A 27,142-nucleotide genomic window follows, 5' to 3' on the forward strand; every position below is an offset into this window, starting at 1 on the left:
AAGGCAACACTTCCCAACTCATTCTATGAGGCCAGCATTACCATGATACCAAAACCAGAAAAAGACACTACAAGGAACGAGAACTATAGATCATGGCCCTTTATGAATACAGAGTTTTTAAAATGCTAGCAAATTGAATTCAGCAGCATATTAAAAGTATTATGTACCATGACCAAATGGAATTTATTCATGGAATGCAAGGATAGTTCAACATATACAAATCAATCAATGTAATATACCACATTAATAGAATGAAGGAAAAAAAGAACCCACATGACTACCTCAGCTGATGCAGAAAACCATATGACAAAATTCAACACTCAATGACAAAAACACTCGATAAACTAGAAACAGAAAGAAACTTCTTCAACATTATAAAGGCCCACATATGAAAAACCCTCAGCTAACATCATAGTCAATGGTGAAAGACTGAGAGCTTCTCTCTTAAGATCAGGAACAAAAGAAGGATAGCTGCTTCTATTCAACATAATATTGGAAGTTCTAGCCAGAGTGATTAGGTATTACAAAGAAATAAAAGGCATCTACATTGGAAAGAAAAGAGTTAAATTATCTCAGTTCACAGATGACATAATCTTTTATATATAAAAACCTAAGGATACACACACACACACACACACACAAAACAGATGGAGCTAATAAACAAATTTAGCAGTTGCAGGATACAAAATAACACACAAAAAATCAGTTACTTTTGTATATATTAGCAATGAAAAATCTGAAATGGAGATTAAGGAAATCATTACATTTACCAGGGTGTCAAAAAGAATAAAATACTTAGGAATAAATTTTTAATCAAGGAAGATAAAGACTCAAACATTGAAAATTATAAAACATTGCTGAAAGATGTTAAAGAAGACAAATAAATGGAAAGACATCCTGTGTTCATGTACTGGAAGACTTTATATTGTTAAGATGAAAATACCCAAACTGCTCTACACATTCAATGCAATCTATGAAAATCCCAGCATCTTTTTTTTTCCTTCAGAATAGAAAAATCCATTCTAAAATGTATATGGTATCTCAAAGGACCTGGAACAGTCAGAATAATTTTTCAAAGGAAGAAGAAAGAACAACGAAGTTGGAGGTCTCACACTGCCTGATTTCAAAACTTACTACAAAGCCACAGTAATCAAAGCAATGTGGTACTGGGGTAAGGACAGATATATAGACCAATGGAATAGACTAGAGATCTAAGAAACAAACCTTTGAATATATGATCAAATGATTTTTGACAAGGATGCCAAGACCACTCAATAGGGAAAGGACAATCTTTTCAATAAAAGGGACTGGGAAAACTGGATACTCACATGCAAAAGAATGAACTTGGACACTGTCTTTATACTACATACAAAAATCAACTTTGTTTAGAAACAAAGACCTAAACTTAAGAGCTAAACTATAAAACTCTCAGAAGAAAACAGAGGAGAAACATCGGACTTGGTAATGATTTCTTGGATATGACACCAAAAGCACAGGCAAGAAAAGAAAAAATAAATAAGCTGGGCTTCAACAAGATTAAAAACTTTAGTGCATCAAAGGACACCCTCAAGTAAAAAGACAACCCACAGAATGGGAAAAAATATTTGCAAGTCTCATAAGGGGTTAATATTCAGTATGTTAAAAACTCCTATATCCAACAACAACAACAACAACAACAACAACAACAACAACAAAAACCAAAACCTAATTTAAAAATGGGCAAAGGATTTGAACAGACATTTCTCCAGAGAAGATACACATCCCTTCATGGGCAAATAAGCACATGAAAAGATGCTCAACATCATTAGTCATGAAGAAAATGTAAATCAAAACCACAAAGAGATATCACTTCACACCCCTTAGGATGGTTATTACCTGCCTCCTGGCCCAAAGAAAACCCCAAAGTGAAAAAACAAACAGAAAATAACAAGTGCTGACAAAAATGTAGAAAATTGGAACTCTCAAGCATTGCTGATAGGAATGTAAAATGCAGCTGTGATGGAAACCAGTTTGATGGTTCCTCACAAAGTTAAACATAGCATGACCATGTGATGCAGCAATTCCACTCCTTGGTAAATACCCAAAATAACAGAAAGAGGGCACTGAAAGAGAAACTTGTACGCCAATGTTTGTAGCAGCATTATTCTCAATAGCCAAAAGGTAGAAACAACCCTACTGCTTATCAACAGATGAATGGATAAAGGAAATGTGGTATATACATATAGTGGATGTTAATTAGCCATAAAAAGGAATGAAATTCTAATATATGTTACAACATAAATGAACCTTGAAAACATTATGCTAAGTGAAATAAACCAAACACAAAAGGACAAATATCGTTATGATTCCATTTATACGCAGTACCTAGAAAGTAGAGTAGAAATTACCAGGAGCTGAGGGGAAGGAGAAATAGAGAGTATTTTTAAACATTACAGAGTTTCTGTTTGGGTTGATAAAAGTGTTTCGAGAAATGGACAATGGTGTTGATGGCATAGCATTGTGAATGTACTTAATGCCACTGAATTGTACAGATAAAAATGGTTTAAATGGTAAATTTTATATTATTTTTTTACCACAGTAAAAACCTAAAAAAAAATATATATATATATATATATATATATACACACACACATACCAGGGCCCTACTTTTGAAGAGCTGAGAGGCTGAAGCAGTAAATATGGGGTGGGAACCCGGAGTCTGTATTTTCTTTTAAGTGCCTTCCTGTCTCTCTTAGGCATAGCCAGGTTTGGGAATTTAGGATTTAATCTCTGTCAGCCCCTTCCAAGGGGACTTAACGCCAGCCTGCGAGGAAACGGTCACCAGTCTATGAGGAGTACCTGTGTATTTTGCACAGATCTAAGCGTATTAAATTTAAAGTGCTATTTTTCAATCTGAGACTGTCATGACCAACATTGTTTTGGTATTAAGGTGCCCACTCATTTATGGTGGTGAGAGTCAAGCTTTTTTTTATTAAAAAAAAAACCAAACCTCTGTACTTGGCAAAATAAACATGAGCAATCCTATGCTAGGCTTCTCCCAAATTGTGGAATTTTTAATGGTTTGTTAAATTCCACAGGCTGGAAACCTTTGCTCCCGATGCCAACCATTTGAAAATATTGTAACAGAGACTGCTCCTGCTATTTAGTTTATTTGTGCAGTAAGAAAATTGAAAGGATGGACACATTTTTCTGTTGTGCCTGGGATCCTTCAGCGAAAAAGAAAAAAGAAAAAAAGGCAAAGTTGAAACTGACAGTATGAAGGTGTTATTTCTCCTGCTGCCTGTGGCCAAGTTCTTCCTCAAAGGCGGAGGTGGGGCCAGGAGGGAAGAGAATACAGCCCTTCCCGGAGAACGTGCTGAGGATGGAAGTTGTTGTCCGCTGGGCGGTGCCCTGAGGGCCCCCCTCGCCTTCCTGAGTTTGGGGCCGCGGCAGGGCAGGGCGGAGGAACGGCCTCTGCTGGGGGATGCCTCTGCTGACAGAAGGGAGTGCGGTCCGTGGGAGCCACACCCACCCCGCCCTTTGGGCGGATTAGTTAATTATTGAAAAGTGCTTGGGCAGCACAAAAGGCTGGAGAGACTCCATGTGCCCTTGCTCGGCCTGTGTGGGAGCTGGCATTTCTGAGACACCCAGGCTCCTCTGGGAAGCTGTGGAATGGGACACAGTTCTTTCCTCCCTAGTCCAGTCTTCCCAGGATTCGTCTCAGGACGCAGAGAGACGGTTTCAGGGAATTCTTCTCTCTCAAGAGAAGTTTATTTTGTGATGGGATTTTAAGATACTTAGATCAATGAGCCATATCAGATTTCAGTTTTGTTTTCTTGTTTTAAATTTTGCTTGTTTGTTTTAAAAGTTTACATTCAGAACAAGAAGGACCTACTGTATAGCGCAGGGAACTACGTTCAATATCTTGTATACCTATAATGAAATACCTATAATGAAAAAGAATATATGTATATGTGTATAACTGAAACATTATGCTGTACATCAGAAACTAACACATTGTAAAACAACTATACTTCAATTTTAAAAAAATCAACAAGCGCTCACTTCGGCAGCACATACACTAAAACTGGAGATACAGAGAAGATTAGCATGGACCCCGAGCAAGGATGACACCCAAATTCGTGAAGCGTTCCATATTTTTGTTTAAAAAAATTTTTTTTAAATTAAAAAATCAACAACAAAAAATAAATTTATATTCAGGTCATTTATACATAACAAGATCATAAAAATGTTCTGTTCCGTAACTTTTTTTTTTTTAACTTAACAATGTTGTCTGTGTTAGTACATAGGGGCTTCCCCCATTTTCTTTAACGGCTACATTCCTTCCAGATTGCATAGCTGTATTATAGCTTCTTTACCTATTGAAGGACACATAAGTGGTTTGCCATTTTGCAGCATTACAAACAATACTACAGCAAACATTCTTGTACACAAATGTGTGTGCTTCTGTATAAGTATTTCTGAAGGATATATTCCTAGAAGTACAATTTCTGGACCAGAAGGCATGCACAGTTAAATTTTGGGTAAATATTACCAAGCTTCTTCTGGGAAATTCCGATTTATATTGCCACCAAAATGCTCACCAACCCTGGAAATTAATAGATTAAAAAAAATTGCCAGCATTATGTGCAGAAAAAGCTGTGTCCTTTAAAATTGCATTTCTCTGGTAGACGAGTTTTGTTGGGCATCTGTTCATATGCCTGTTGACCATTTAGATTTTTTGGAGCAAAATTTCTTGAAGTATAAGAACACAGAAAAGCACACAAGTCACAACTGTACTGTTGGAAGAATTAACACAGGGTGAGCTCTTCTGTAACCACCACCCAGGTCAGGAAATAGAGTATTATCAAACCTCTTCCTACCTCCGCCAAAGTAATCCCTATCCTGTAATGTAACTTCCATAGATAACTCGTGCCTGTTTTTGAACTTCATATCAATGGAACTCTTGTGTCTGGCATCCTTCATTCAACATTATGAGTCACTCATGTACTTGCTCATGGCTGTAATGTATTCATTTGCATTGCTTATTATATTCCATTATGTGAATGTACCACAACATATTGATTGATGGACATTTGGGTTCTTCCCAACTTTTAGCTATTAGCAAATAAATGATGCTATGAACATTCTTGTGCATGTCTTCTTAGAATACATGTGCATACATTTCTGTTGGGTATATGTATCTAGGAATGAATTTTGGGGGTTATGAGTAATGTTCTTTCAACCTGGCCAAATATAGTTGTGAATTTCCTATGAATATTCTGTGCAAATTAATTATTGGGTGGTTTGTGTATGTCCTTTTCATTCTGGATGTTAATTCTGTGTTATAGCTGTTGTAAATATTTTCTCCTGGTCTTTGCTTGTATTGCCTTTTATTTTACAAAGTTTAAAATTTTAATGCAGTCAAATTCATATATCTTTTCCCTTATGGTTTCCAGGTTTTATATCTTGCTTAGAAAGTCCTTTCCTATCTCACGACTGTAAACTATTCTCTCATGTTTCTTTCTCATACTCATTTTGATTTTCACATTAGGCTTTTTACTCAGTCTGGAATTTATGAGGGTGAGAGACAGAGGCTAATTTATAATCCAACACTTAGGGGCTGAATAAAATTATACCATTTGCTGCCTAGATTTTTAAATATTTATTTTTTTTAAATTTCAAGACAGGTGATAACATCAAAGAGCTAAGAAGCTGTCAAAAATTAAAACATTTTTGTTTTACTTTGGAATAATTTAAGCCTGAGTTAGATTTTAAATGGGGGAAACGTTCTATATCAATGGTTGCCACCCCAAATGCCAATGCCTATGAATGGTCAGTGACTAGTTACTCATTTTCTGTGAATTTATGGAACTTTAAAGTGCAGTTCTCATGGACTTTTGGGTCTAATGAGGAGGAAGACTCCACACTGGAGTCCTCAAGATAGCCTGATGCACACTGGATCTGGGTTCTCGGGTCAGGAAAACCAAAGCTACTTCTCCCCTCCTAAGGCCCCAGCTCCTCTCAACCTGGGTACGTGCCCCCAGATAGGTTATGCTCTGAGCCCATCCTCAGTATAGAAAGGGGTCCAGTTCAAACTTTATTGCAAATGCCCAGGGTCAGCTTTTGATTATAGACATGATTTCCTCAAGCAAGGCCGCCCTCTGAAGGGAAACTATTTTCTGGACCAACTGGGTGATACGTGTAGGGTCACATATGGGAAAAGTGTGTGTGAACCAGTCCGGTCTCCTCCTTTGTCTGAAATGGAGCACCAGCTTGTCTGTTAACTAGCAGTGCTCAGCGTGGAACTGTCTGGTTGATCACAGACTCTCCAGTTGCTCACAGTGTGAGGAGCTTTTGTTCTGTGCGCCCCTCCTCTTTGAGATTTTTCCTTGCACATTTTTGGGAAGGCTGATTACTTGCAAGTGAGTTAACATGTTGTAGGACTGGAGCTTGAGCTGGGCTGAGAAGAAACATTCCTCCAGCTTGACAAAGAGCTTGATTTCAGGCTGGTGAGCTGTACATGCAACTGGGAACCGTCTGAGCTGGTTTGCTTGGAAATTGCTCTGCTGGCCAAGTTCCAGAAATGTAATCAAAAGTGGCCTGAAATCACTCGTTTTGCTGCTTGCATTCATAGCTTCACAATTTAAGGATTTGGCTGGTGCCTGTCCTAAAAGCATGGAATTTTCTACTGTTTGTGACACATGGCATTGTGTGTGTGTGTGTGTGTGTGTGTGTGTGTGTGCAGTGTACACGGGTTTGTCTGCACAGGCATGTTTTCAGCTGAACTATTTATACCTACCGGGCAGCAGTGATGAAAGAGCTCGATGTATGGCAGGTTTTCTTTGATTTCCAGAACCGCCTACCTGGATTTGTAGGTTAGTGTCTTTGGAGAAACATGATGGAGAATCTTGCATGTGTGTGCAACTGAGCCACGAGGTAGTGGACCTTGCCTCAGAACTATCTGAGGATAATTTACCCAGAAGTCAGTGTGCCATTTTTGGAGGAACAGGTGTGTTTGACCACACATTGGGGGAAGTGAAGACCTGAGCTTTGAGGAAGTCTAGCTTGAGGCCCTCAGAGGTGGTTATTTATATCAGAGTGATGTGTATTGAAAGCCGAAGACTTTCATTCCACCAACATCACGGAACTAATTTAGAGAAGAGGAAGGGCGTGTGTTTTGCCTTGTTAAATATCTACTGCGCTGAGCACTTCTGGTGTGGGTCAGAGTTCTCGTGATCCATACACAGGCTCTATTGTAAATGAAAGGGCGCCTACCCGTTCTTGCTCCAGCTACTTCGTGGATGAAATGGCTCAGTTCCCACTGGTTGGTAGATGTGTGACTTGATTCTTGCTTCCTTTCCACACCCTCCATGGGGGCAGCCTGGTGTGCATGTTTAAGGGAGGGGAGGAAGGACCTTGCATAATCTCTAAGCTCAAAATAAGAACATTGAACAACCACCCCAAACAATATATTAGAAACCCCTGTGTTTGCTATTATCAGATATGAAGTCTGAAGTAACTAGCTTCCATTTTTATATTTCTTTTTTTTTGTTTTAATGGGCATTTAAAAAATGCTTCCCCTTTTTCTCTTTTTTTTTAAATTGAAGTGTAGTTGATTTACAATATTGTGTTAGTTTCTGGTGTACAGTATAGTGATTCAGTTATACATATATATATTCTTTTTCATTATAGGTTATTACAAGTTATTGAATATAGTAGGATCTTGTTGTTTACCTATTCTGTATATAATAGTTTGTATCTGCTAATCTTAAGCTCCCAATTTATCCCTTCCTTCTTCTTCCCTTTGGTAATCAAAAGTGTGTTTTCTATGTCTATGAGTCTCTTTCTGTTTTACAAGTAAGTTCATTTTTGTCATTTTTTAAAGATTCCACATATAAGTGATATCACATGATATTTATCTTTCTCTGTCTGACTTACTTCATACGTGATAATCTCTAGGCCCATCCATGTTGCTGCAGTTGGCATTATTTCATTCTTTTTCATGGCTGAGTAGTATTCCATTGCATAAATATACCACATCTTCTTTTTCCAGTCATCTGTCGGTGGACATTTAGGTTGCTTCCATGTCTCGCTATTGTAAATAGTGCTGCTGTGAACATTGGGGTGCATGTATCTTTTTGAATTGGAGTTTCCTCTAGATATATACCCAGGAGTGGGATTGCTGGATCACATGGTAAGTCTATTTTTAGTTTTTTAAGGAACTTCCGTACTGTTTCCCTAGTGGCACCAAACTGCATTCCTACCCACGGTGTAGGTTCCCTTTTCTCCACACCCTCTTCAGCATTTATCATTAAATGTCTGTTTGTGGACTTTTTAATGATGGCCATTCTGACCGGTGTGAGGTGATACCTCATTGTAGTTTTGATTTGCATTTCTCTGATAATTAGCAATACTGAGCATTTTTTCATGTACCTATTGGCCTCATTGTCTTCATTGGTCATATGGTCATATGTCTTCATCGGAGAAATATCTGTTTAGGTCTTCCGTCTATTTTTGATTAGGTTGGTTTTGTTTTGTTATTGAGTTGTATGTGATATTTGTGTATTCTGGAAGTTAAGCCCTTGTCAGTCACATCATTTGCAAATATTTTCTCCCATTCCGTAGGTTGTCTTTTCATTTTGTTTGTGGTTTACTTTGCTGTGCAAAAGTTTATAAGTTTAATTAGATCCCATTTGTTTATTTTTGCTTTTATTTCTATCGCCTTGGGAGGCTGACCTAGGAAAACATTGCTATGATTTGTCAGAGAATATTTTCCCTATGTTCTCCTCTAAGAGATTTATGGTGTCCTGTCTTACATTTAAGTATTTTTATATCTCTGGATTGTAAAGTGCCTCCCACCACCAGGCCCTTTTGGTTATGGGAAATGAGTGTGTTTTAGGACCAACATGTCAGAATCATGAGGAAGAAACTTGGCAGTGGAACAAACTACACGATATGCTTGACAAGAACTGAGAAACAATACATCTCACATTTTCTGAGGCAGTTTTCCATTTTTGGTTCAGAAATATGACCCAGAAGCCACAGAAAGGGAAGCACTGTTGCATTAGGGTCACAAAGAGTTAGTCTTTACTAAAGAACCAACAGAGGATATTTCTGCACAGAAAAATGAGGTGTCTGTAGAAGGAGAACTTAGTCTTGCTTCCAGCAGGGATAGGGGGAAATTGAAAAGAGTGAACTTGTGATCGTTTGCTTCCAAGATGAAGACCAAGGTACAGAAGCCCCAGAAGGACAGAGCTGTGAGGTAATGCGAGGTGGCGGGAAACATGAGCACATGTAAACATACGTTCAGCTCTTTCTGGGCTTGCCTAATCCCAGTCCTTTGGAGTTTGCCTTTTACGAGGGTAAACATGGTTTAATAGTGAGCAAATATTAGTTCACATAATTAAAACCTGTTGAGTTGAACAGGAAACATTTAAGGGAAGTCTGCAGGTGCCTGCAAGACGCTGGAAGGATCTTGGTACATGGTCTCCTTCCCTCCCGGGGAGTGTCCCTGGAATGAAGCCACCAACGACAGGAAAGGAAACAGACAGCTTATTAAAAAAAAATTGCAGAAAGGTTCTGAACTGATTGATAAGCTGCTAGCCCTGGGAAGAGTGTAAAAGGCATCTGGGATATTTGCATTTTGTTTATTAAAGGGAGGAAGGCATCTCACAACTCTCTCCCCCTGATTCATTCAGGACATGTCATTTCCAAGACAACTGCCATCTCAGCATTTGAATCTCTTTGCAGCTTCACTCCAGGTTTCACCACTGTATATTTAAAAAAAAAAAAAAGATGGTTCCAATATGCCTTAAAAAAGAAAAGCTAGCCTGACTTCTAAAATCCAATTTCGATCCATGGATGTATTTTCTTCCTGGAGGGGGCCATGTGATCTCCCCCCTCACCATCCTGCATTCTTTTCATTCTGAGGCCTGGTCACATCTGGACAGAAGCCCTCATCCTCAGGCTCTTGGTGGTGAGTGGGAGTGTGCCTCATTCAGCTCCAGAGTGGAGACAAATGGGTGTGTAACTCACCATGCCCCATGGCAAGAAATAATACACGCCAAGAAGGGGAGGGGGAATAAACAAAGTGCTGATAGAAAATTAATCTTATTAGGAAGATTTGTTTGTGGTGACATTTGAAATGAGCCTGAAAAATGAGTAGGATTTTGACAGATGGCAAAGAGTGTCACTGGAATTATTAAGGTATCAACATTCAATAATATCTAAATGAATCCAAATCTGGGCAGAACTCTAGCTTTTTGGAGACTGGCCTGGCCACACTGTTCTGCTGGCAAGAGCACCCCAACTAACCTCTGGAGGACCAACCTTCCCTATTCTCAGCCTAAGTCCTTGAACAGGGCTGACTCCACCCACTGGCTCTGGGCTCAGGCATGTGACCCAGACTAGTCAATAAGAGAACATATTCCCTTAGCATAGTGATTGGTTCAGGGTGAGCATGTGACCCAAGTTGGACCAATCCTGGAGCTTTTCCTGGAACCATTGTGGAAAAGGCATCCTCTTTCTGCTGGAGCTGCTGAGCCAGGAGGTTGTAATTTAGGAGCTGCAAGGGGCCTGTTTTGTTACTACAGAGGCAGAGCCTTGGAGATAGCAAGATTCCTGAGCACCTGGATCTAGCTGGACCTGAAACTCTACTTTGGACTTTTTAGTCACTCAAACCAATAAATTCACCTTTTAATAAGCCTTTTTGAGCTTTTCCCTTGTAAGCAAAAATGTCCTAGCCAATACAGAAATTTTTAAATAGTCTGCTTAAGCAAACAAACAAACAACACCCAGTGGGGCAAGGGGATCGTAGATTTGCAGAGCAGGTTCCTAGCAAACAGAAATTTTCCTTTTGCTAACATTGCCAGGTCCCAGTGACTAAGACACTGGAGAGTTTATTCCTAAGTACCCTGGTCTGAGGCCACTCACCAGTCCTCTGTGCTGGATATTTTTCCATGCATCAGAAATGAACTATGCAACTCTGTAGCCACAAAGCAATGAAAACAGTTCATTTGCCTTTTGTGTCTCTCCCAGCTTTGTTTTTTCTGGGTCACATATTGTAAGTCAAGAGTCATAGTGATCATCCTATTTGAATTTATTAATAGTTGAAGAGGCTACTGAGAAAAGATTTGTTAATCATCAGAAGCTAATTCACTGCAGAAGCACTGCAGACAGAGAGTGAGACTGCTGCCCTGAGCCAACTCCTTCTCTGCCCCTTTAAGGAAAACTCTTGGATGTTTGAATTAAGTGCCACATCTGGAAATGCAGAAAGATAATTGCTTTTATTGAGTGCTTACTATGTCCCTGGTACACAATATTTTGCCTGCATTCTCTCTTAATTTTATCAACTCTGTGAGGTAGATCCTAATCCTGTTTAACAGGTGGGGAACGAGACAGATACTATTGGTTGCTACCCAACATCCATTCTCTCCTTGTTCCTTATAGAAAGATAACCCTAAGATTTACTGCTTCTAGTTCAAAGTTTAGGCTCACTGGGTGATTTATCATTTTGCAAACATTTTATCATGTCTCTCCTGCATCTATGGATGGCCATGTGATATGGTTCTGGCCAGTGAGACTTGAATAGAGATCTTCTGGGGATTTCTGGGAAAGTGTTCCTTTCCAAGGCACATTGCCCCTTCTTCCTTGTTCCTTCCTTCTCCCTGCCTGGAACATGGGTATGAGGCTGGTGGTAGAGCAGCCATATTGTGATCCTGAGGCAGCCACAGGAGGACAGCCATATTCTGAGGGTGGTGGAGCAGGAAGAGAGAAGGAAACTGGAATATTCTGACATTGTAAAGCCATTGTTTCTACACCCAGGCCTACTTTCAGACTTGCTATGTGAAAAAAATAAGCCATTATTTGGTTAACCCAGTGAGATTGGGTTTCTGCTACAGACAACTGAATGCCATCCCTCACTGACACAGGGAAACTGAGCTAAAGGAGTTTAAGGGACCTGCTTGTGCATTTCCATATAAAGAGGTGTCTCAAAGCTAAATGAGACATGGCACCCAGCTTTAAAGAATTCAAGCCTAATTATACTTAGTGAAATAAGTCAGAACAAGAAAGACAAATACTGTATGATATCACTTATATGTGGAATCTTAAAAATACAACGAACTAGTGAATAAAACAAAAAAGAAGCAGACCGCAGATATAGAGAACAAACTAGTGGTTACCAGTGGTGGGGAGGGGCAGCATGGAGGTGGGGGAATGGGAGGTACAAACTACTGGGTATAAAATAGGCTCATGGATGTACTGTAAAACTCAGGGCATATAGTCAATATTCTGTAACAACTGTGAATTTTAAAGTAACCTTTAAAATTATATAAAAATAAAAATATTTTATAAAGAGTTCAAGCCTAGTTTGGGAGGCAGACACATAAAGAAACAATTAGTTTATTAGCTTAATGATGTGATTTGCCTAGGGTATCATGGATGCCTCTTAAAAAAAAAGGAAAGAGACAGAAGTAGAACAGGAGATAGGCAGGCAAAGGAGAGAGGTGGGAAAAGAGAGATTATAGCTTGAATAAAGGTACGAAAGTGAGACACAGCATAGCGTATGCAGGGAACCACAAGCTGATATGAGCTATTGGGGGATAAATATGAGGCCGGCAGTGGAAAATGCAGCTGGAGAGGTGTTTCATTTAGCTATTGCTGCCTAATAAGCCACCCCCTCAAATTTAGTGGCTTAAAACTACATTTTGTCATTTCCTATCATTCTACAATCTGAGCTGAGTTCAGCTGGGGTTGGAACATCCAGAATAACTTCTTGATCCCAAGTTTGGTGCCTCAGCTGAGGTAAATGGAAGAGCTGGGGCTGGCTGGGCCTCTCTTTCTCGCTCTCTCTCTCTCTGGCCTCTTCATGTCGATAACTGGGGCTTTCTCATAGCATGGTGATCTCAGGGCACATGGCAGATGGCTTCCAGTTGTGAGGAAGAGGACGTTTCCAGTGCATGTAACGTCTGGGTTCAGAAGTACCAGAACATTCCTTCTACTGCACTCTGTTGATCAAAGCAAGTCACAAGGCCAGCCCCGAATAGAAGTATCTTCTACTTCTTGATGGGAGGAGCAGTATGCACATATAGGGGGAGATGAATGAACAGTGGTCCTCTTTGGAGACCACCTACCCCAGAGGTAAGAAGGGTGCAGATGAAGGACAACGTTGTCTAATTGTCTGGTAGGCTGATGTGACCACCTGACCGGGGGGGTTGCCCTGCTTCACCTTTGGGATCAGAAAGGAGAATGTCTCTCTGACTGCACCGACTTATCAGAGCCAAATGGACAGAGTGGTGCGATTAGGCAGAGGAAGGGCTGGCACTTGACTCCTCTGAACCCCCTTCAGTCCCCATGTGGCTTAGACTAGACACAGAAGTTTCCATATATTATGGGAGATGGTTGAGTTGAGAATCAGTGAGCCTACTGTGGGTTCTGCAGTGGTGAAGGACAAGGGGAGGCCACAGCAAAGGCCAAGTGGGCCTCTCGGATCACGGGCTAGAGGAGAAGATGGCAGATACCCCTGGAGTCAGGGTGGCAGGCTGGGTCCAGATGAGGAGCTCCAGCCACCCTACCACAGGAATCAGCAAGGATCTGGAGGATGTGGTATGGATTTGAGAACCTCATCTCCCAACCCTCAACCATAAGGTCACAAAAGACAACACCCCTCCCACCCAGCCATCCAGTGAGTTCCCCAGGTGCCATGTTGGAGAGCAGCAAGGGGAAGAAGACACAACCTAAGAGCCTGAGATTGTGCCTGAAGGGACAACCATTTCAAATGGTCTCTTCATAGCATTTCTTGGACTTCATTGAAATCCAACCACAAGAGAGGTTCACAAGGAAGAATGACCAGTTATCATGAAACAAAGAAGCCATGTTAAGTGACATTACAAAGATATCAAAGGAATAATGACAGATGCAGGATGGCAGTTACCTCTGTGGGAGAGGGTGGGGAGGGGTGGTGCATGGGGAGCCTAGGCTGTGTTAGAGATAAGGCTTTATCTCTCAAGTTAGGGGGTGGGTTTGAGTGTTGTTTTAGTCTTTATGCCTTTTTGTGGGTTTTAAGTAGTTCATAATGTAACTTTCTAAAAAGCTGCCGTTTTGAATAGAACTGTGAGCTGCCAATGCCAAGTTTAGGTCTTGAACATATTGCATGGAAGTGGGAACATAGAAGGAGACTGGAAATGGAGTCAGACTTGCTTGTTAGGAAAAAATCCCCTGGGCTGGATTTTAGGACAAGAGTAGGGACAGGGAGGTCAGTGAGGAGGCTGCCACCAATCCCTTGAGAAGTGATGGTGGCCTGACATCCCTGGTGGTGGTCAGGGTGGCTTAGGAGTCAAGTTGGTAACTAGGACTTGGTAACTAACAAGATGGGGGCAGGTGGGTGGGCACATCCATCATCTCAGAGAGCAGGTGGCCATTCCCTTTCAAGCCCTTCTCTGGAAACCCGCTCACTGCTTTGGTTTTTGGTTTCCTTTTCTTGAGCATTTGATTGTTTTTTTAATGTGCCTTCTAGCCCTTGGAACCCACACTGCCAACCCTCTTATTCTGGGCTTGCCCTTGTGGGATGCTAGCCCAGCCCCTGTCCTTCCATCTGTCTTCTTTCTGGGCCAAGAGTTAACAGCCAGCTGATTGGATCAATAACCTGGGGGGAGGTGTGTGCCAGTGAGTTCCAGAGTTGAATGTGGCAACTTCCCTTTAACATATTTGCATTTTAATAGGAGTCTTCTGATGGGAGAAGCATTAAAACAAGCCAGCATTAAAACAACCTTGAGGGGAGGGTATAGTTCAGTGGTGGAGTGTATGCTTAGCATGCACAAGGTCCTGGGTTTAGTCCCCAGTACCTCCATTAAACAAACAAACAAACAAACAAACCTACCTATCTACCTAATTAATTCCCTCACCAAAGTACAAAATTTAAAAAAAATTAAATTAAAAAAACCCAACCTGGTGCAGGAGGAAGAATGTCTTTGCCATTTATCAATGCAGCAATACCCTTTGTCCTTCCATCCAGAGATTAACACTGCTAATATCTTGGTATATATCCTCTCAAACACCTAGTGTTATAGATATGAATGAACACCCTTATTTCTAGCAGTCAAATTTAGACAGTTTTCTAAAATTCAAAAGTTGTACACATAGTTTCTATAGGTACCATTTAGTAACACTTACACTCCTATTCCAGTAATCTCACTTCTAGGAATTTATCCTAAAGAAAAATCTAGAACAATAAGAATAACATTAGCAATAAACAAAAGTTAATTAAACTTACAAGCTTTTGCACAGCAAAGGAAACCACAAATGAAACCACAACCTACAGAATGGGAGAAAATATTTGCAAATGATGCAGCTGACAAAAGTTTAATTTCCAGAATATATAAACAGCTTATACAACTTAATAGCAACAAAAAAAGCCAAACAACCTAATCCCAAAATGGGCAGGAGACCTAAATAAGCAATTGTCCAATGAAAACATACAAATGGTCAATAAGCACATGAAAAAATTCTCAATATCTCTACTTATCAGAGAAATGCAAATCAAAACTACAGTGAGGTATTACCTCACACCAGTCAAAATGGCCATCATTAAAAAGTCCACAGATGGACATTTAATGATAAGTGCTGAAGAGGGTGTGGAGAAAAGGGAACCTACACTGTGGGTGGGAATGTAGTTTGGTACAGCCTCTAGGGAAACAGTATGGAGGTTCCTTAAAAAACTAAAAATAGACTTGCCATATGATCCAGCAATCCCACTCCTGGGCATATATCCAGAAGAATCTCTAATTCGAATGGATACATGCACCCCAGTGTTCATAGCAGCACTATTTACAATAGCTAAGACATGGAAGCAACCTAAATGTCCATCGACAGGTGACCGGATAAAGAAGCTGTGGTATATTTACATAATGGAATACTACTCAGCCATAAAAATGAATAAAATAATGCCATTTGCAGCAACATGAATGGACATGGAGATTGTCCAGGAGATTGTAAGTGAAGTAAGTCAGAAAGAGAAAGAAAAATGCCATATATCACTCATGTGGAATCTAAAAAAAGGAAAAAGAAGACACTAGTAAACTTATCTACAAAACAAAAACAGACTAACAGACACTAGTAAACAATCTTATGGTTACCAGGGGGAAAAGGGGTGGGAAGGGATAAATTGGAAGTTTGGGATTTGTGAATATTAACTAGTGTATATAAAACAGATAAACAACAAGTTCACACTATACAGCACAGGGAAATATATTCAATATCTTTAGTAACCTATTCAATATCTTAGTAACTTATAATGAGAAAGAATATGAAAATGAATATATGCATGTATATGTATGACTGAAACATTATGCTGTACACCAGAAGTAATTGACACATTGTAAACTGACTATACTTCAATTTAAAAAAAAGAATAATATTAGCTATTATGTGTTGACTGAATTTTTAAAAATCACTTTACTGGGGATTGAACCCAGGACCTCATGTATGCTAAGCAAGTGCTCTACCACTGAGCTATACTCTCCCCAATGTATTGAATTTTAGTTGTGTACCAAGGGTTTTATACACATTGACTCATTGAATTCTTATATCAAACCTACAAAGCAGGTAACATCTCCCCTTCACCTGAGGCTGGAGAAGGGAGGGACCTTGTCCAGGGCCCTCTGCTAGCAGGTTGGTCCAGAGCTGGGGCTCAGTGTGGCGGAGGGAACCCCAGAAAAAAGCATCATCCACCTAGATCCTCTCAGATATGAGTGTACCCCTTGTCCCAGAGTCTCCTGTCCTCCCCACATGCTCTAAAGGCCCTGGGTGAGAGGATTGTGACCCAAAGCCTTGCCCTCACCTTTGGGGTGAGTGGCAGCAGATGACCGTGCCTGCTGTGCCTACCCTCCCCCAGTCCCGTCTAATTTCAGCTCTTCTTTGAAAGAGCCTCTTCCACGAAGACTTCCATCAATCTCTCAGGCCAATTCTGTCTCTCCGTTCCCTGTTCTCCTGCAGTGCTGGAGTTACCTCAGTATACCCCAGAACAGATTCTGCTGCCTTCCAACCTGCCACAGTGTTTCTCAAAATATGTTCTTAGGGTCCCAATCAGAGTTCTCTGGGGAGCTATTAACAGTGCTGACTGACTGAATCAGAGTCTGGTCGGGGCCCAGGAATCTGCATGTCACAAGCATTTAGTGGTGCCTGTAGCACACTGGTGTGGGAGGGGCCCTGCACTGGCACATACACCTCCCCGGAGCCGGGGCTGTCGCCTTGCTCTCTGCATTCCCCATGACACTGAGTGCAGGGAGGTACAGCAGACCTCGGGGTTTGGTGGAGTCAGTGTAGAGATGGATTTTTTCAGAAGGAAATGAAAGTGGGGGAGGTAGAAAAACTGGGGTTGTGGGTGTGGGATGACTGAAGAGGGTGTGATTTGAGAGCTTTTGCAGGAGAGTAAATGAGGTGGGAAGTCTGGGGGCTGATTTGGGATGCCCACTTCGGGGTCCTCGGAGTGCACCCAATAGATATGCAGTCAATATCTTCTCCCCCACAGATACATACTTTCGTCCCAGGATTTTTTTTTTTTAATCTGGACTTTCAATGCCAGAATGAGTAACTGTGTATAAAGTGGGTCACCAGGAAGTGATAACTAATGCATAGACTATTTTAACTGCTGAATCAGGACTCTCTCTGCTCCAGGATGAAATATGCAGGAAGGAAAATAAGCAGATGATGGGAGTGGAAGGAATCCTAAAATAATATTTTCACAAACAAATTCTGGCCCAATGTACGCCGGAGGGTGGGGGAGGGGGGCTACAATGATACACACTCCTGAGACTTGAAGAACTGAAATGAAACTGCCCGACTAGATAACTTTTCAAATGACCTAAGCCCTCTTGAGGCGCATGACTGCTCAGACCCACAGCCCAAAAGGCTTTGGCAACGTTGTTCGGGCATCTAAGTCACTCTGCTTCACAGCACAGGCGGGCAGGGCTCAAAGAAAGCAAAGACGAACAAAACGAAACCCGAACGGAATTTTAAAATCTGTTCTGTGTGCTCTTCCTGAAACAAACAAACAAAACCTATCTTTTCCATTTGATTTGTTTCATCAATTTTTTTTCCTTGCGGTAAAACATACACAACATAAAAATTAACCATTTTAACCATGTTTAAGTGTACAATTCCGTGGCACTAAGTACATTTACAATGTTGTACAACCGTCACCACTATCTATTTCCAGAATGTTTTCATCTACCCAAACAGAAACTCTGCACCAAATAAGCAACAACTTTCCATGCCTCCAACCCTGCCAGTCCCTGGTAACCATCATTTAATTTTCTGTCTCCTTAAATCTGTCTATTCCAGGGACCTCATGTAAATGGAAAATTGAATATTTGTCCTTTGGGACAAAAATAATACAATATTTATAGTTTTCCACTTAGCATAATGTTTTCAAGGTTCTTGCATGTTGTAGTGGATATCAGAATTTCGTTCATCTTTATGGCTGAATACTATTTTATTGTCTGCATATACAACATTTTGTGTAGCCCTTCATAGACTGGTGGAAAGTTGGTCTGTTCCACCTTTAGCCATTGTAAATAAAGCTGCTGTGAGCACTGGTGTGCAAATATCTGGTTCAGTTTCTCTTTTCAGTTCTTTTGAGTATATACTGAGTAATGGAATGGCTTAATCATATGGTAATTCTAGGTTTAATTTCTGAGGAACCACAAACTGTTTTCCACAGCGGCCGCACCATTTTACAGTCCCACCAACGCACACAAGGGTTCTAATTATTTCCCATCCTGCCAACACTTGCTATTTTCCATTTTTTCAAAAATAATAGCCATCCCAATGGGTGTGAAAGGGTATTTTACTGTGTTTTGGATAGATTTCTTAAACAGAAATCATACCAAGACACAGATTATAGGTAATTTCCCATAATTTAGGTTTTGAACAGAAACTAGGAATCATAACATATACTGAAAACAATACTAAGGATGTTTGTAACTCATCTTATTGTGCACAGTATCTTTTTGTTTATCCTGTTTTGGGGGCAAAGTTCTAAATCACCCTCCTGGAGTCTCATCTTGTGTATTCATTACTTTTTCTTCCTGACACAAGTTTCCAATTTTACTTAATGTTCTAAAAATAATTTGTGTGCATGACATTCAGAGATATGTTCATCTCTGATGACGGGGGTTATTACTTCTTGGTATCCTATTGCACCAGTTTTCAAGGTTGAACAGATTCTTTGGATTCCATTGTTAAGTCATGCAGCATTTTATAGTCAGAAGGAACAAAGAGAAGAAGTTGCTTCTTTGAAACTGATCTGCAGTCTTTTCTTAACACACCTACTATAGTCAAGGGACAGACCTAATGTGTTGAAATACTCTGTTAAATCTTAATTTTCTTTGGGCATAACCAACACATTTGATAAAGAGAGACCTTTCATGAACACTTGCTTAATAAGAATTTGACAGCCTGCCAAGAGCCAGCCATTTTGCTGGGTGCTGGATACACACTAGTGACAAACAGACCTCGTGACATGTGGTAGACGTTTCCAGAAAGGGGCAGTCCTAATATTTTTACTGCCTTCTTGACTAATCGCTTAAGGGATAATTCATAAAAGTTCAGGGATAAGTTTGGCCCAGGACCAAACTGTACTTAGTGAATTGACTTTTACGTGATTTTTTCAAAGGAATGTGAGTTAGCTTATAAGAGATACATACAATAATGTTAATATACAGAGAGGTAGAATCTGGATCAAGAAGTAAGGAAGGTAGCAACACACTTGCCCTAAGTTGCATGTGTTTGACACAATCACTATTATATAATTACTATGTTTGATACAAATTAAAGGGATGCATTTGCTTGGGAAAAAAAATTATCATTGACTTAAACAGAGGCCCATTTATCTCACATAACAAGAAGCCTGAGATCAAGCAGACCAGGGCTGGTACTGTAATTCTCTGTCAGGGACCCAGGTTCGCCATCTCTCTGCTTTCCCATCCTTAGCAGGTAGACCTTTGTCCTCGCACTGTCACCTCGTGGTCCCCAAACGGTTGCTGTACCTCAAGGCAGGAAGAAAGGAGAAGCCCCTAGGGGCAAGAGCTTTCTCCTACCTTTCTTTTTCTATCCAGCCAAGAACAATGAAGGGCCTGAGAGTTCATCTTGTTTGCAAGCTAAGGTCTTAGTCTGCCACAGTTTCATGGTTGCTAGCAGGAGTCACGAGACACCAGGGTCAGAGGCAGCCACCCTTGTGACTCAGCACACAGCAAGCAGCATGATTTGTGGCCATTCTCCTTGCCCTCAGGTCCCATGGGGACAGTACGGATAGGCCCACAGGAATGCCTGCACACTCAGTAGGCTGCCTCACAGGAGAGGAACCTTGAACTCTGGGACTCCAAAACTTATGCAATGGGAAGTAGGCAGGCCTGCCCTTTGCTCTGGAGTGAAACATCCTCCCTGTCTTCCGAGGATCTAAGCAAGCCTTCCCTTTGCTCTGGAGGGACAATATCTCTATCTTCCAAGGTTGTATGCTATTCAAACATCCTTGGGAAGATAGTCTGTTACTATTAGTAAGTGCCTCTGTTTGCAAGAGGCTTACAGAAATGAGAGAGACCACGGAGAACCATCTCCCAGCAATACCCTCCCCAGGGCCTTCTAACACTATGTTACTGGCCAGAACCCTATCACTTGGCAGCCTCTAACTGCCAGGGAGGCTGTGAACCTGGGTATTCCGGCGGGGCGCACTGCCGCTCCAGATAAAACGGCGCGGTGCTTCTGTTCGTAAGAAAGGCAAACGAGGGGCGGAGCTTCACAAGGGCGGGGCAAACACTGTGCCCGCGAAGTTTTATCTGTGTGGCCAATGTCTTTTTCCCATCGTGTAACACATTTTATGACTCTGGGCTTACTGACCCTGCCAGAAAGAATCCGTACAACTTAGACGCAAGAACACTCCCAGTCAAGTATCATTTTACAAACTGCAAATAAGCTATTCATCGTTTAGTGCAGAATTTTAATGTCATATCTGCATAATATTAAAGTACATAAGCCCGTCACTCCTTAGAACTCTCCCCATTTAAAAAAAAATCTGTATTCATTACTTTTACAGACCATTTTTGGAGGAGTGAGAATAACAATTCTTTGAATTTAAGAAAATGTTTTTGTCATGAAATTTCTCCCAATCTTTGGGCATCTATAGCTTAAGGAACACGTTCTACTTTGCAAACAGATAGGTGTTTGTTAAGAGGTTTATAAATATACCTTTTCTGGTCTCCTTTATTTTAAGAGAATTTTTTCACCTCATGACAGTCATTTGGGGCTGATAATGTTACCATGGTAACCATGCTCCAAAATGCCGGTTGCTGGTGAATATTGATCCTTAGCACCTCAGTACCTTTCACGACAGTGCTCACCCCCCTTACGGGAAGGAAACCTTGCTCAGAGTACATTTTGGTCAAGGAACCCACACCCAGTGGCAGCTGGAACTCTTAACAGGAACCTACAGGCTTTTCCTCCTAAGAATCAGCCTAAAGATTCCATTGAGAACTCTGCTCGACCCATATCATCATGGCTTCCATTTCCACTGTAGCAGATAGAGGCACAACTTCTTTGTTTCCTTTGTGGCTGCCCTGTGAGAGCCCGGACGCTCAGTCAACACAACACCTGAGGCACTGAGGGAAAATTTTGGATGTGAATGGACATGACTTCCTCAGAAACAGAGAAGTCTGCAAACTACTTTCCAAAGCTCTTACTATATATGATTTTGAAATAAAAATACTTCTTTCCTGAGAGGGGAGGAGAGATGTTAATCTGGGTGGTGCCTTGGGAATTTAAGGACTGAGCCAAGCCCAGGGCTATCATGCTGGTGACGATTGTCAAGACTGTAGCCGGGTGACCAAAGATGGAGCTGCCCTCTCTTCTCTGCAAGTGGGGGAGAGCCTCTCCACTTCAGCAAGATTTTGTGTATGAGAAGGGGCTGAGGTGGGGTGTGCTTGTTGGAGAAAGCAGCTTTGAAAATTTCATTCTCCTTGCCAAGAACTAATGGACTGTCTTCAATGTGCATGAAAATCTGTTCTGCATGGTGACCAGAGAAGCCAAGAGGAGGCCTCCGTAGACCGAATTTGGCATCAGCCTATCTCAGTGTGAGAAGGCCTGGATGTGTTTATTTTACTGTCTGCTGTAACTCAGAAAAAAACAAACAAAAACCCTGCAAAGTTTCATTGAGACAACAGTTGGTCACAAAAAAGGAATTTGAACCAAGATAACGCTAGTTACATTTTATCCACATGTTCCTGAAACCAAAGCACTAACAGTTGAATACATAGCCTTTCACCATTAGATTAAAATGTAACCAAATCAGCATAGACTTTATAGAATTAAAGGAATCTATATGCACACACAGATATCGTTTGATATCTCAAGAACTACTGATGGAATTAAAGGATTCGGAGACCAAGAGAGACATTTCACTTTCTTATCATCTTTGTCCTGTGTTGGGAAAGGCAAACGAGCATTGGTGGAGTGGAAACCAGGGGAGAAACTGCTCCCCTATCACTTGCGGGGACAGCCAGTTTTATGAAGCTCTGTGGGCCAGGCACTATTCCTCAGCGCTTCCCAGAGGATTTTGCTGAACGCTTAACAGCCGTGTCAGGTGAAGCGATCAGAATCCCCACTTTACTGCTGCAGCAACTAAAGCATAGAGAAGTCAAGTGACTTGCCCAACATCACACAGCTAGTTGTGTGGGACCTATGCCTCTTGTGTAAAATGATATACAAGCGCCCCTTTTGTTTTGTGGCTCAGGGTCCTCACAACAAAGTGCTACCGCAGGAAGGAGAGAGAGAATCAGGCTGCAGTATACTGGGGGGAAGTAACAAGGGAGGCTCTGACAGCCCAGGGAGGGCAACGTCTCCCCACACAGCGCAATTTCTCATCAGTGAGCTGGTGCTCAGGCCCCCAGCCGCAGAGGCCTGTCCAGGGTTTCTGTGCCGCCAGGGTCACGTTGCCTAGCCTCCTGTCGGGGGACTGCAGTCCTGGAACAAAGCCCAGGCTGTAGGGCTGCCAGGACCTGGCTGGTCTTCTACTCCAAGACAGAGGAGAATGTCATTCCTGGGTAAAATCTCCTTCAAATGACCTTTCTGAAGTAAGTTCTGTCAGTTTCAGCATCTGCCCACCTCAGTGTGTCCTCTCCAACACCAAAAAGACACATCCTCTGAGATACAACCGGTGCTCCCAAGGGCCTCGGGTACTGGTGACCGTGCTCTTAGGGGACTGAAGTCACTGCCAGCATTGCTTCTCCACGGGGATCTTGTCATCAGACGGCAGTGTGACACCTGAGTACAGACTGTCTTTTCAGCAAGAGGCACTTTTTTTTGTTGTTGTTAATGCTGCCTGTTTTCCCTGGAGAATCAAGCTCTGCTTAATCCAAATAATACATGGGAAATGTTTGGAATTGTCACTGTCAGTTGTTGGAAATTAAAAAGCAGAGTTGGAAATTAAAAAGCAGCAATAGGCCAACGCATTCCTTTGGAATTTCTTAAACTGCCCTCTCAATACAGTAACAGAGCCTCTTAGATCTCAGACCTTCTCACTGTTTCTCATTTGGTCCTTAAGATGATAAATGCTTCTGGCCCTAAAATATGCAGTGTTATAATTATAAAAAAAATTTATGGATAGCTTTAATAAAAGAGATGACTAACAACAAGGACCTATTGTATAGCACTGGGAACCGTATTCAATATCTTGTAATAACCTATAGTGGAAAAGAATCTGAAAAATAATATATATGTATATGTGTGTATGAAAAATTGAATCACCTTACTGTACACCTGAAACTAACACCAGCTTATAAATCAACTGTACTTCAATTTTATAAAAAAGAGAGGGATGACTAGATCAATTAACAAACTTTCTAAATCCAAAGTCAAGCCCTCTTAGTTAAACCTATAATATTATGTCTCATAGGTTTTGTTTGAAATCAATGATTTAAAGCATAATTTATCTATTCCTCTGAAGACTTTAACTTAAAAAAAATCCAGTTGGGGATAATTGTTCACATTTGCCTAATGATATTTCTATTTGAAAAGACGTTCTAAGAGAATGTACATTTTTGAGTTACAATAGCTTTAAATATATGATTAAAATCAAAATGGGAAAATTCAAGTGAAAGAACTAGATACTTTTGAAAGGTGTTCTTTATATGAGAACTCAAGGTAGCATGTTTGGTTAGCATTATCATTGATTTTTTTTCTTTTTTTCTGCTTCTGTGCAGGTGAGGTAGGGAGGACCAGATGTCTTGTCTCTAGCAAGACAATAATTGACTTCATTATTGTTGTCTGACTTTGCCTTGTGTGCGTTGTTCATTGCTTACTGAGGCATGTGATGCTGTCTACGGGGTCTGAAATGTACAAGAAGGGGCCAGAGGCCTTGGGACAACTGAAAAAGAAGTCATTGCCATGGCCTCACTCAGTCACCTGTCCCCAGGCAAAAGCATGCCCCGTCCTCCTTGAAGGTTTGGAGAGCAACCCCTACTCAGCTGCTGTTGCTAACCATAGTCCTCGTTGCCCTAGGCCCTAGGCCCACAGGATTGAGAACCTTAATGCTTGAAAGAAGTCAGAAACTGATACTGAAGAGCAGACCTGTCTTGGGAGGAACACAGCTCTAAGGAAAGACTGGTAAATGCAGAAGGGTGAGTATGAGTGGGATCTGACTAGGCATGGCAGAGAAGTTCAAGTGTGTTTGAGTTAAACTGAAGCCAAGATTCTAATGAAAGATTGAGGTGTTCTAATAAAAGACAGCAGGTGCTCAGGAACTGCTTAACTGGATAAATCAGAAGATGCTGGCCAGGGGATCCTTGGTGGGTGAAGTGGGGGGTGACCAGCTTGGGAGGTTAAGGGTCTTCGGAGAGAGTAATTACAGCGTGAACCATGGGGTCTCCTTGGAGGAGCAGGTACCAAGCAACAGAACTGAACAGAGAAGCTGGGCTCAGTTGTTAAGGCAGGGGGGATTGCTAGTTGCCTACCCAGTATCTACCCTCCCCCTTTTCCTTCATAACACAACCCAGATTTTAAATTGGATGACACTGTGTCCAGCTGAAAGACTACACTTGTCAGCCACATTTACAGCTGGGCTGGCCATTGAGAAATAAGCAGAAGTTGTTGGGTGGTCTTGTGTGAAGACAACCAGAAAAGGGGAGACTACTGGCATACTCATTGTTTTCCCTTCTCCTTTCCTCCTGTGCCTTCCTGGAACAGGAAGATCAATGTGATGGCTGGAGCTCTAGTTGGACCATGAAGTGAATTTGAAGATGGAAGCCATATGCTAAGGATGGCAGAACAAAAAGATGGAGGAAACCTAGAACCTTGATGACATTGTAGCTCCCACACCAGCCAGATTCCAGCCTTCTTTTGTGTGAGAGAGAAATAAGCTTCTATCTTCTTGAAACCACCATTATTTCCTCATTCATCTGGGACATCACAAGCTTAGGGATCTTTGGAAGGCTTTGAACAAAGAGTAAAAAAATTAGACTTTATTTGTTTGCTTTCTGGTAGTTTATTTTTTATAAAGTTAAGTAAGCTGTAAAACAAAGGTGATATAACTTGACAAAATAGTCTCTGAGCTCAATCATAAAAGGAATCAAGGGGTTATGTATTATATGTTTATTTGGCTTAAACAAAGAGTCTGTTTGCTTATGTAATTTAGAAGTCCGGAGGTTGGGTGGGCTTAGGTAAGGCCAGATAGAGGAGCTGGACAAGTCAGTGAAGACCCAATGTCCTTCCAGGTCTTACTCTCCCACAGTTTTATTCTGTGACTATCTTACTTAATGATCACAAGATCCCAAAAGCCCTTGGCGAAGTCTCCTTATATCTGGACCAGGTGGCCGTCCCCAAACCAATCACTGTATCTGGGGTGAGTTGGACAGTGGAACCCACTGGATGACTTCAGTTAGGTTGATCTCTTCCAGTTGCATGGCTGGGAAGTAGGGGCCCCTTCTAGGATGGGGAAAAAGGAAGTGCATGTGGGGAGGCCACCATGTGCCCTGGATCTCTCCTGGCCATCTTTTCCACGTAGTATTATTTCAAGGGCTTCAGTTTTTTAAAAAGACAAAGATTTTTTGCTCCCAAATTCATTTGTATTATCCTGAAAGCCAAAATGAGGCTTGGGGTGGGGATTAAGGCATGGGGTTGCCAAAGTAACTTCGCTACTCTCACTGTCATTCATTAATTCAACAGTCATCATTTCTTGGGTGCTGGTTATGAGTCATACAGTCAGCAGGTCTTGCTGAGAGGATGAGCCCATACTAAGCCATTAAGATCAGCGGCCCTGGAACACAGAGACGCACATCCTCTTTATGAAGGTCAGGAAGCAAGTATGAAGGCATGGGAAAAGGACGGGTAAGTCTTGCTGTGACTGGGTGTTGGGCACTGGGCGATGCCCAGAGAGAGGGCACCTGTGTGGGCCCCCAGCCCGGCCCCTGGGTAGGCTGCTGAGAAAGGGAAAGCAGGATGGAGGGCAAATGGGGGCTTCAAGCTGTGCCTGGTTTTCTGGATTTTGACTGGGGTTCTGAACGCTCCTGGTTAGGGAGGCTCTGGGGGAAGAGTGTGTAGAGTTAGTGGTTCTTAACTTGGGTTTTAAAAGTGTTTGGGGGATAAAATGCTAGGAAATGAGGGTGAAGTCCCTGAAACTCCCAGGGAGAATCTCTCCCAATCCAGCCAGCCTGCCGTTCTCCTGACCTGGGAGCAGCTTCTTGGGGCTTTTCAGTTTATCCTGACACAATTCTTTTTTCCTGCAAGAGTCAGAAAATAAGGGCTCCATAACCCAAATAGTTCCCGGCACGATATTGTCTCTATTTAAAATCATCTCCCCTGGGGTTCAGCTAACAATGTACATGTCAAATTATGTCACACCCGTTAGTTGCTTTAATTCGGTCAGGCTGGGTCAGGCGGTCCCTGAACCGAGGGAGCTGTGAGCCTCCCAGCAGACACTCACAGCTGCAGCGGCCGAGCTGCCCTTGACTCAAGCCACCTCCGGATGTGACATCCCACTAGGAAGCACCAGGCAGTGCCACGTGGAAGCTCAAGCTCATGACAACAGTGACCCATCATCAACCCCCTTTACCAGAGTTTTGCCCCTGGACACTGCAGGATGTGGGTGTGAATTCTGGCCTCATCACTTAGCAGCTAT

General features: G+C 41.7%; 1 long non-coding RNA gene and 1 other non-coding gene across 2 annotated transcripts; both read left to right on the forward strand.

Annotated features, from left to right (window-relative positions):
• The first annotated feature begins 4,036 nt into the window (after positions 1–4,036).
• Positions 4,037–4,141, forward strand: LOC116664630. The gene has a single exon (XR_004321148.1). It is a non-coding gene; the product is annotated as a U6 spliceosomal RNA (small nuclear RNA).
• A 4,683-nt stretch (positions 4,142–8,824) lies between these two features.
• On the forward strand, positions 8,825–25,456 carry LOC116664269. Its single transcript, XR_004320694.1, has 3 exons — positions 8,825–9,244; positions 24,529–24,647; positions 25,213–25,456. It is a non-coding gene; the product is annotated as an uncharacterized LOC116664269 (long non-coding RNA).
• Positions 25,457–27,142: the final 1,686 nt, after the last annotated feature.

This window comes from Camelus ferus, chromosome 6, assembly GCF_009834535.1.
Source record: "Camelus ferus isolate YT-003-E chromosome 6, BCGSAC_Cfer_1.0, whole genome shotgun sequence".
In the NCBI taxonomy this organism is placed as follows: Eukaryota; Metazoa; Chordata; class Mammalia; order Artiodactyla; family Camelidae; genus Camelus; species Camelus ferus.